The following is an 11134-nucleotide window of genomic DNA, read 5'->3' on the forward strand; positions in this document are numbered from 1 at the left end:
CCAAACATGAGAATGCTCAAGAAATGTGACCTTAAAAATGTGACTTTGAGGTGCATGGGCTAAAGCAGCTGAAGACCACAAGCATACACTCAGTGACCACTTAATTATGTACAGGAGCTATTTCATAAAGTGGCCACTGAGCATATAATGAGCTGCAGGATAAGACAACAACATAAAAATGATGCTCTATTTTCCTAATGGTGGTGCTGTTTATCAATGTTGATTTGGACCAACATCAACTTTGAGCACAAGATGTACAGACTCTCAAACTTGTTCTGCTGTTCCAGACTTGGCCTTTATGTACTTTCTTAAGAGCTTCACAATATCCTCAAGTCTGAAATGCCAACAGCCTATCTCAACTCTCTATACACTTTTTTAAGACTTATGAAATATTCACAGAGATCTCAACAAGTCTAAAGAATGCAGCCCTTGAAATTTAAAGCACCTTCTTATAGTCTCTATCAGTTTATTGTTCATGTTTTCAATCAGGAGCACACCATATTGCACATATTCACAGGAAGCATCACCTGTCTTTTTGTGACTGGTTGGGGCTCTGGGACAAGGCCCACATCAGCCTTGAATACTGTATATAATACATTCAACAATTCAGCTTCCACAGCCTCCTGGGAAAGGGAATTACAAAAATTTCTCCTTGTCTCTATTTTTAAAAAGTGACCACTCCCTTTCTGAAACTTTGTGTTCTCATTACAGAATTTTCACAAGGGGAATTATTTTTCTCAACATTCTCAAAACTCATCCAATCCAAAGTGGAATTCACATTCCTCCTATGTCACCTGCAGTTTTTCCAAACTGACGGCAGTTGCCTTGGGATGACTTGAATAACTTTTGTTTAATATATATATAATTAATACTTTACTTTTTGTATGTTATACATCTTAGTGTATGCTTTTGCCTCAGTGTTGAGATTTTGATGTTGCCCCTGTCCTCTTCTCTGTTGTATGCTTCTTCATATTTACTTAAAATTCACAGTTTTTGTTTTTAAATGGTTGCCAATTCACCCAACAAGTTTTGTTTACCTAAGATAATTGTGAAAAAGAGTCTCTGTTAATTTTGAGAACCATTGTAAGTTAATATTTTTCATTTTCAAATTCCTGGTGATCTTGGTTTCTGCTTTGTCATTGTTGTGTTTGGTCTCCCAGGCTATTTTTTGTTTGACCTTTTCCCGTAATTCCTCTTTCATTTGATGTTGTGCTTTGCCTCTTTAGTAGTCAACACATGGATGTTTCATCCTTGCTGACACAAATCAGTTCTGCATACTGTACTTTGCACATTCCCCCCAAACACTGATAGTAAACATCAAATACACTCAGTTTATTATGTGTCAGCAGCCTGTCCCACTACATAGACAGTCAGCTTTTACAGCGGTTTTGGTTTCTCCTTCCAAACACCCATATTGTGTCCAATCCTAGTGTAAATATCAGAAGTTTGTAGATGATATCACCACTCTTAAATAGAAATAATAACATGGGTTCATGATAATATCAAAAAAATAAAAGAGCGGGTTATAGACTTTAGGAAGTGGGGTTGTTCACACACTCCTGTTTATATTAACGATACTGAGGTCAAGAGAGTTGAGACTTCGAATTTCTAGCGGTGAACATCACCAATGGTTTGTCCTGGTCCAATACCGAGATGCCATGGCCTAGGAAGCTCACCAGTGCCTGTACTTTTTCGATTGTGGACACAGCTCAGTACCTGACTGAAAACTAGCCTTCTATCCGGTGACTCTGTCAACACTTCTCACTGCCTCAGTAAAGCAGCCAACATTATCAGAGACCCTGCACATACCGCAGACATTCTCTCTTTCCTCCAGCCCCCGCATTGGGCAGAAGATGCAAAAGCCCCAAAGCATGTGCTACCAGGCTAAAGGACAAGTTCTATTATTTATTTATTTATTGAACTACATCATGCAGTAGGACCATTCTGACTCTTCGAGCCACGCTGCCCAGCAACCCCTGATTTTATCCGAGCCTGACTATGGGACAACTTTACAATGAGAAATTAACCCAGCAATCGGTACATCATTGGACTGTGGGAGGAAACCAGAGCTCCCGGAGAAAACCCACATGGTCACAGTAAGAAGATACCTATCCTTACCGATAGTGGTGTGAATTGAACCCGGGTCTTCTGTACTGTAATTCATGGTGCTAACCACTGCTATTAGATTATTAAATGGTTTCCTAGTATAATAATATGGACTCTTGTCCTCACAATCTACCTTATATGTCTTTGCACTTTATTGTTTGCCTGTACTGAAATTTTCCTACCAGAAACTTTATTTCTAGCAGTGAACATCAGCAATAGCCTGTATCGGTCTCATCACCTACACAAATACTGACAGACAAGCAATTGAATCCATCAAAAGAATCAGTTCATTGAGTCCCTCACAGATGAGCACAGTGGTCATTAGGAAGTGACCTTGCAAGGTAGCCTAACTGCTGGGTGTCCTGAACTCCTCCTCCTCCTTCTCTTTCTCCTCAATACAATTTTTAATAACTGAGCTCTTGTTGGGAAAACCAATATCCAAGTTTCCATGCTCTGGGAAGTTGTTGCTGTGCCTGAATGGGAACTGGAAAGCCTCAATGGCAAATCTGTGAGCTGAAAACATGGACAGTGATGTGTGAGAAAACCCCTGAGGAAGACGATCCTTTGAGGCCTAAAGTGAGCACTTCTGGCCCTCCGTGTTACCTAGCAGTCTCGATCTTCTGAAATGATCAAAGCATGTCCAGCTTAATGGCATGGAAATTTGTCCAATGGGAGACTTAGGCCTCAGTCAACATACTTCCATATATTAAAAATAATAAAATAGCATCTTCCACAGGATTTCCCAATTAAGACAATTCTTTAGCTACATTGGGGATTTTCATCAGCTACTTCTTTTATGATATCTGAAAGTTAAGAAGTGCAACACAATCTTAGCGCACAGGTTTTGTCCCATGGTATCATTCAACAGTTTACTGGTTGTTGCTCCCAGCTCTCTCAGAAATACTTGGTCCATCACTTATTATATTCACTCCCTGGGCTCTCTCTTCCAGTGGACATCAGATCATAGTTCACATGCCCATTGGAATCCAGAATTCCCCCTTGCAATTTCTATTCCCTTTCTTTCTGATTTCCCATTAATCTCCCTTAAAACATTCCGCTTTCTCTCTGCAGCAAAACTCCATCACACAGCGTTCACAAGCTCCTTTTCCTTTTGATTCGTTCCTTTCTTGTCAGTCACCCTAGTCCTGATTTTAGAGAACCTTCATTAAAAAGATTCCACTCTGACTTCAAAGGTGAGCTCAATGTTGGAGACTCTCTGTTCCTGAATCTTCATATGTTCTTTATTCCACTCTCTGTGTCACCTGCTTCTATGTCAATGCCCTTGATGTCTCTTAAGTCACAGACTCCATGGAGCAAAACTAGTGAAAGCAAAGACACAGGGAGAAGATAGTTACAGAGTGAGAATAATGGTAGAGCAATGGAGGAGTGACAGTGGGTTAAAGTCTGAACTCTGCTGGATTGGTTTAAACTCCATTCTTCACTCTAACTAGCGGGCAGGATTAGTGTGTAAAAGGGCAAGACTTGATGGTGTTGCAATTTAACATGGCCTGTTTTAAAGGTAATAGTTGTCATGATCAATTGAATTTTCAAGGAAAGAGCGGGATTGACAGTTTCAATTTCCATTCCACTCTCAGTCAACAAATTGTACAACTCTGGCCCATCCCCCGAATTATAAACACCAGCAGAAATCCTCATGTTGAGCAGTCACATCGCTTCTCCATTCCTCTGAAGTATAACTGGATCCCAAACAGCACCATGAGGTGAGTAAGCCCTCTTCTTGGGAAATTACAGTAGTGCTTAGCATGGATGACCAGATCAGTCAAATTTAATGTGATCAGCCTCTGGATCTGCAGACATTTAAGAAAGGGTTTTGTGATCACTTAGGGTAAGGGTTTAGGATCTGAACTCTTGTTTGTGATCTGGGAACTTTATTTGACCCTGGGAACTCGGACTACTGGGAGGTAGTGGGGGAGGCCAAGAACATGAGAGCACTCACCTTTTTCATCCTAGGAAATGATGATTTGGTGTAAGGTTTGTAGTCCAAGTCCCTGAAATGGACAAAATTCATGTGTAGAGAGCCCCAAGAGGCAAATAGATAAACATATTCTCCATTTCAGAGAATCTGCATTAGGGGAAAGGCTTTTCATCATTGAGAGTATTCAGTAATAGTGGATTATATATTGAAGTTTATAGATGTCACTAAGTGATGCAGTGAGCAAAGCAGATAGGGATTATAATCTACAAAGTATTATGATGGTTAATGCAGATGAAGCAACTGCAGAATGTGGAGTTCAGGGTGGGAGAATGTGGACAAGTTCGGAATCTGTAAAGGAGCGGTGAAACAGAAGGAAATCATTAAACCCAGTGACTGATAATCAAAGTGAATAGCGGGAAATGAGTCTTTAATCACAAGGAGAGCTGGAAATCAAAACTGGAGCTTTGCACATCTTTGGTTAAATTATCTTTGGGGTTAGTTCTGATCACCATATCTCACTCAGTAATGATATGTGCCAGAGGGCACAGTGACAGATCTAACAGAATATGGGATTGGCAACATTAAAATATGGTGTCAGGTTTTGCAAACTGGACTGATATTTGCTTGAGTGCAAGACATTTGGGAAAACCTTCCCAAATTTAAATAGCTTGATGAGATTGACATGTGAGGTACATTACAACAGATATAATCTTAACTTTAGGGCTCAATCAGTCGAGGATGATGCCAGTTCACAGAATTGCATGGAGGGGTGTGGGGAAACTTGTTCCATTGTTCCATTGCTTTCAACATTTGTGGCTTCAGACTTTGACATGAATGGACAGTTTCTCCCCACATTCATGATTATCTTTATCAGCATTGGATTGGATCAGCTGTCAGCGCTATGTTCCCCAGAATTATCACATTCACCTTTGTTGCCTTGATCTCCAACAACTGAATCTGTCTTACTGATCTACTCATGCTCTTTCTCAGTTTATAATCTGGTGCACACACATTGGGTTCAGATCCCCTTTGTGATGTTCCACTTATCACCTACTAGTCCTGACTTCTGACTTCTTTATACAGTTTACCTTCTCTCTACTCTTCACATCTTATAATGAGTCTCGACCCTCATCATTGACCATTCCTTCACCTCCACAGCGTTCGACCTGTGGAGTTTCTTCAGCAGATTGTTTTATTTATGCTCCAGATTCAATCATCTGCAATCTCTTGCACCTCTGTCATCTCTACCATATTTTTCACAATTCCCTGCACTGAGCAGGAATTATTCTACATCTCTCATTCTTGACCTACCACTGATTATTGCACTGGATTCTCCTGAGTGACAGACGTCATCTCACGGACCTAACTATGACAGTATCAAGCAAAAGGTAATGTTGTTTTCATTTTACACTTAACACTTTCAGAATTGTTTGTCCAATTTGCTGCATTGTCAGAAACAGTTCAAAATCTAAACTGAGTTTATTGCACAATTGCAAACTGTGAGTGGCCACTTTATTCAGTACAACTGCTCTTTAATGCAAATATCTAATCAGCCAATAATGTGGCAGCAACTAAATGCATAAAAGCATGCAGACATGGTCAAGAGGCTTAGTTGTTCAGACCAAACATCAAAATGGGGAAGGAATGTAATCTAAGTGACTTTGACTGTGCAATGATTGTTGGTGACAGATGGAATGGTTTATGATTCTCAGAAACTGCTGACCTCCTGGGATTTTCAAGCACAACAGTCTCTAGAATTTACAGAGAACGATGGAAAAAATGAAAAAAAAAATCCAAGAAGTAGAGATTGTATGGGTGAAGAAACCTTGTTAATGTGAGAGATCAGAGGAAAATGGCCAGCAAGGTTTGAGCTGACAGGAAGTTGACCGTAACACAAATTAACACGTTGGAAAAGTGGTATGCAGAAGAGCATCTCTGAATGCACAACACATCAAACCTTGAAGTGCATTGACAATAGAGGCAGTAGACCTCTGACTTACACCATGTTAATATGTAACAGAGGTATCGAATAAAGTTGCAATGAGTAAATATATTCAGGTGAAATGAAAAAGTTACTCGCAGCAGCATCACAGTCACATAGCATCACATACGAAGCATTCACAACATAAATCTAGACTATACACAATTCTTACAAGACAGAACATAATTATAACAAAAATAAACTAAACCCATTTTAGTGCAAAGCACTCAGAGTGTTGTTAAACAAGAGTGATTAAAGTTATGCCCATTTAGTTCAAGACTGAATGGTTGAAGGGAAGTAAGCTGTTCTTGAATGTAATAGTGCAGAATTCCAGGGTTCTGTACTTTCTGTCTGATGGTAGTTGTGAGAACATGGCATGTTCTAGATGACGGATGTTACCTTCTTGATTTAAATTGGATAACCATGGTATTTTCATAGCATCAGCAACAACTTTAGGCTCTTTTTTGGGACTTCTGGTCACAGCTGTTCTTAACATTTTTATCTGATGATGGATTTCATCTGTTGGAGACACTGGCTAATCACCTTGTTACCAATTGCTTCTGAAATTTGCCAGCCATGATTTCTGATAGAGAGACAACTGACTGAGATGGTGCCACAAAGCTGTTTTCTTCTTTCTTTTCCCGGCTACTGAGTTAATAATCTGCTGGACTGGCCCACCCCTTAAATGACAAATTGGAATGTAAATATATCCTGCTTTCTTGCTTAATTTAAAATACATTCATTCAGCATCATGTCATCATAGTAATTATTTTCAGTGTCTGTCAATACTACTTGGTTGGTATTTCTAGAACCAAGACTGTTTTCTACTGGGTTAATCACCATCTGGTAGATACTGATCTGATCAGGCAGGGATGGAACCGTTCTGCACCCACCTCTCCCTGTCTATGCTGCACCTCAGGAATTCAGAATTTGCTAATATTGTCAATCCAAGCATTTAGCAGTTAGGATGGAGAATCGATTTCACACCAATAATCTTTGATTACTTTGTGTTTCCATGCAGCAACACTCTGAAGGAATCCCTGTTTGAGAAACTCTGCCAGCTTCAGTGTCACTTCACATGGTTTCCACAGAAGGACAACACTGACTTCAGTGTTATGAAGCTTAGATTACAAGATTCTATAAAACTTGGTGTCAAATATCAAGCCATATCCTATAACCAACTTGCTTTTGTAAACTGTCAGCAAGGCAATTGTGAAGAAGCAATTCAAAATTTAAAGGAAGCTGAAAAGATTTGGAGAGAGAACCACAACGATAAATTTGAAAGAAAAAGCATCATCACCTATGGAAACTTCGCTTGGGTGCATTACCACATGGGGCAGCTGACAGAGGCCCAGTCCTACCTCGACAAGCTGGAGGTGATCTGTAAACCGCACAGTGATGGCCCTCGCTATACAGCAATGATACCTTGAGGTGTATGGGCAGAAGGGATGGTCATTGCTGAGTTCTGCTGCTGAATACTATGAGGAGGCAAAGAAATGCTTTGCAAAGGCTTTGAAGGAAAATTCCGATAACGTGGAGTGGAATATTGGCTATGCGACTGCTCTTTATCCTCTGGAAACGATTTCTGGTGTTTCAGATAATCAGGAACGGAGTCAGCCAGTGAGGTATCTGCGACGGGTGCTGGAGCTTGATCCAGATGACACAGTGGCCATGGTTATGTTGGCCCTAAAGCTGCAACAGTTCAATGAAGCAGAGAAAGCAAATGAATTAGTTGAAGAAGCATTGAGGAAGAACCCAGATCTGCCATATGTGCTTCGCTATGCAGCAAAGTTTTACAGACTAGGAGGAGATGTCGATATCGGAATAGGTCTGTTGAAGAGAGCTTTAGAATTTACTCCACGCTCGTCCTTCTTACACCACCAAATTGGTATATGTTACAGGGGAAAACTGTTCACTCTGAAAAAGAAAGCAAGCTGCAACTATCCTGACAGAGCTGCATTTCAATGGAAAGCTGAGTTGATCAGTAAGTGCAAACATCACTTTGAAAAAGCATTTGAACTCAAACCATCATTTCTTCTTGCAAATTTGGATTTTGCAGGAATCTGCTTAGAAAATGGAGAAGTTGACCGAGCAGAGGAGATCTACAACAGTCTGCTGAGATTGGAAGATCTTGCTCTGGATCATAAGCAGCCACTCGCTTTACAAGTTGGATTATTTGAACTGTATCACAAAAGATCTGATTCAAACGCCATCATCTATTTTCTGGATGAACTTAAGATCCATCATGGAATTAAACAATGGAAGCTCTGTGACAGCAACTTGAGAAAGATCTTAGGAAAACAAATTCAGAGGAATCCAAGAAACAGCAAAGCCTTTGGAATTCTTGGGATGGTGCACCAGCTGGCTGGGGAGAAGGATGAGGCTGTTAAATGCTTTGAAAAGGCCTTGAAATTTGATCTTGGCAATGAAGAATATCTCAATGCTCTTTGTGAATTAAGCCTTTCTACTTAGGCTCCAGATGCCCAAACAGATCCAGGGGTACACTGACTGTGGAAAGTCTTTCCTTAACCATTTTCAGCTGTTAGGGTTGTCTGATATTATGTGCTGGTTACCACTGGTTCCCACCCCCCTGCCAGATTAGTTTAAACACTCCCAACAGCTCTAGCTCTAAATTGGAATGACTCTGAACAGAACAGGCAGCTCTGTACTAGATATCCATGAGGTGCTGTGACTCATTATCAGCAGCAGGAATCTGCAATAGGCAGAGCAGACATTACACTAATGGATCAGACCTACTCAATCTTGTCATCAAAGGTGGAGGATGATAAATCTACTAACAGGAGTGGGAATCTCCGAGAATTCCCAACCTCGCTGACAGCAGAGTTGGAATGGCAGTGTTTAAAAATGGGATAAAAAAATATTCACAGCCATGCCCAGCAAGAAGTGCCAAATCAGCGATCCATCTCAGCTTCCAGCTGAGACTCTCAGAACCATGGAATCTTGCCTCCAAGCAATTCAATTCATTCTATATCATGACAAGTGACAACTGGGTACAACGGACACAGCAAAAACCATGGGACTGGACAACATCCCTTTGAAGACCTGTTCCCTAGAATCAATTATGCCTCTATTCCAGCTATTACAGTTCAGGAACAATATGCAATGTGGAAAATTGCACAGATATACTGTGTTTTCCTAAACAGTCCAAATCCTTGGGATCATTATTGCCTCGAATCTAGATTAGGACAGAGTGGGACAGAGTGGTACCCAGTGGTAAGTGACTCATCATCTGACACCCCAAAGCCATTCTGCCATTGCAGGGAACAAATAAGGGCCTTGATGAAATGACTTCCATTTGCCATTTGGTTGCAGCTACAACACCTCTCAAGAAACTTCAATCTGAACAGGTTTAATCAGCTCTCTTTATTGGCACCAGATCACTGCACTGAACATTTACTCCCTCAATCTCACACTCTGCATATGCTCCCTTTCCCCTTGCATCACATCCTTCTTCTGATGTCAGCCCAGCTCTAATTTCAGAGACCACCCACTTCTTTATTGTCATTCAATCATACGCATGTATACAGCTAAATGAAACATCGTTCCTCTGGGGTCAAATTGCAAAACACAGTACATACAGTCACGCAGACCACATATAGTTATGATCCAGCACACAGAGTCGCAAGATAATATCAGCACAAGTCCTTGAGAGACATGGCCTGATGATTAAAAGGTTGTTGTAAGGTGCAAGGTGCATGATTATGTAAGACTGTATAATGTGATTAACACTATTATAGTTTAAAAAAACAATAAAAGATTCCTCCTTGGCCTTAGAGAAGAGCTCAGTGTCAGAGGAACCATGCTCCTGACTCCGGCCAGCTCCACTCCTTGTCTTCACTGTCCGGTGCATTAGAGCTGATGACCTCTCTGAAACATAGCTGTTTGAGAAGTTGGAGAGTTGTGGATGAAATGGAAACATTGTAGAGGAGCTGCAGATTTAAATCCCTGATGTCTTATACTACTTGAAGTGCTCCCTGACAGTGACATATACAGTACGAGGGGATATTGGCCATTCGGACCAAAATGTCTGCTCTAACATTCCATCCGGGCGGATTTATTATTCCCGTCAACCCAGTTTCCTGCTTTCTCCCCATGTCATTCCATGCCCTTACTAATCAAGAACTTATCAACCACTACTTTAAATATAATCAATGTCTTGGCCTCCACTGCCATCTGATGCAATGAATTCCACAGACTCACCACCCTCTGGCTAACGAAATTCCTCCTTTCTCTGTTCTAATTGGATGACCCTCTACTCTGTAGCTGTGTCTGTCAGGGAGTATTCTAGAGTTATGTGAATAAGGCAGATGTTAATTCAGTTGAGAACCAGTCTTTATTTCTTCATGTGAGTTGCAAACTGAAAGCAGTAAATTGACATTAAAAGCTCCCTTTGCACCCTCTGTGGTGTATTGGCCGCATGTAAATGAAGTGAGATTGTTTCCAAAATAGTGACTGTGAGACATTTGCATATGCGTCAGCCAAATGTTAAAACAATGGGGTGGTGTTCATTGGCCTGCAGCCATCCAGGCAGCTCTGGGCTTAAACACAAGAGAGGCTACACATGCTGGAAATCCAGGTCAGTACACACAAAATGCTGGAGGAATTTAACAGGTCAGGCAGCATGTATGGAAATGAATAAACAGTCGATTTTTCAGGCCGAGACCTGTTATCATGGGCACCCCCCACTTCAGGACTCAGTAGGGGTTAAGTGGTTTGCCCCAATGTAAATGGGTTCAAGTGAGTTTGCAATTCACAAAGATAGTTGCATATTCAGAATTCTCGCACTATAGATATGTAATTCAAAGGAAGCATTGTAAACCCAAAATATTGAAGCAACTGATGTAATAGTATCTGTTGAAACTGCAATGAAACACCACTGTTACATTTGATCTTAAGGGTGTAAAAATGTGATGTATCTTTGGGTTTGTGAGCCCCTACCGAGAGTGACTCCAGAATGATTCTGGCTTGTACTGAACAACGAATTCTATATCACCAGCTTCAGTGTTTCTGTGGTCAGTTTGATCACAGTCACAATCGTGCCCTCTAGTTCGTGACTCCCATACTATAGGAAGCTTTCCCCCTACATCCGA

At 40.9% G+C, this 11134-nt stretch overlaps 1 pseudogene; it reads left to right on the forward strand.

Annotated features, from left to right (window-relative positions):
• The first annotated feature begins 5410 nt into the window (after positions 1 to 5410).
• On the forward strand, positions 5411 to 8495 carry LOC140186007 (interferon-induced protein with tetratricopeptide repeats 5-like; annotated as a pseudogene).
• The last annotated feature ends 2639 nt before the right edge of the window (positions 8496 to 11134 follow it).

The sequence above is a fragment of the Mobula birostris genome, chromosome 21 (genome assembly GCF_030028105.1).
Source record: "Mobula birostris isolate sMobBir1 chromosome 21, sMobBir1.hap1, whole genome shotgun sequence".
NCBI lineage: Eukaryota > Metazoa > Chordata > Chondrichthyes > Myliobatiformes > Myliobatidae > Mobula > Mobula birostris.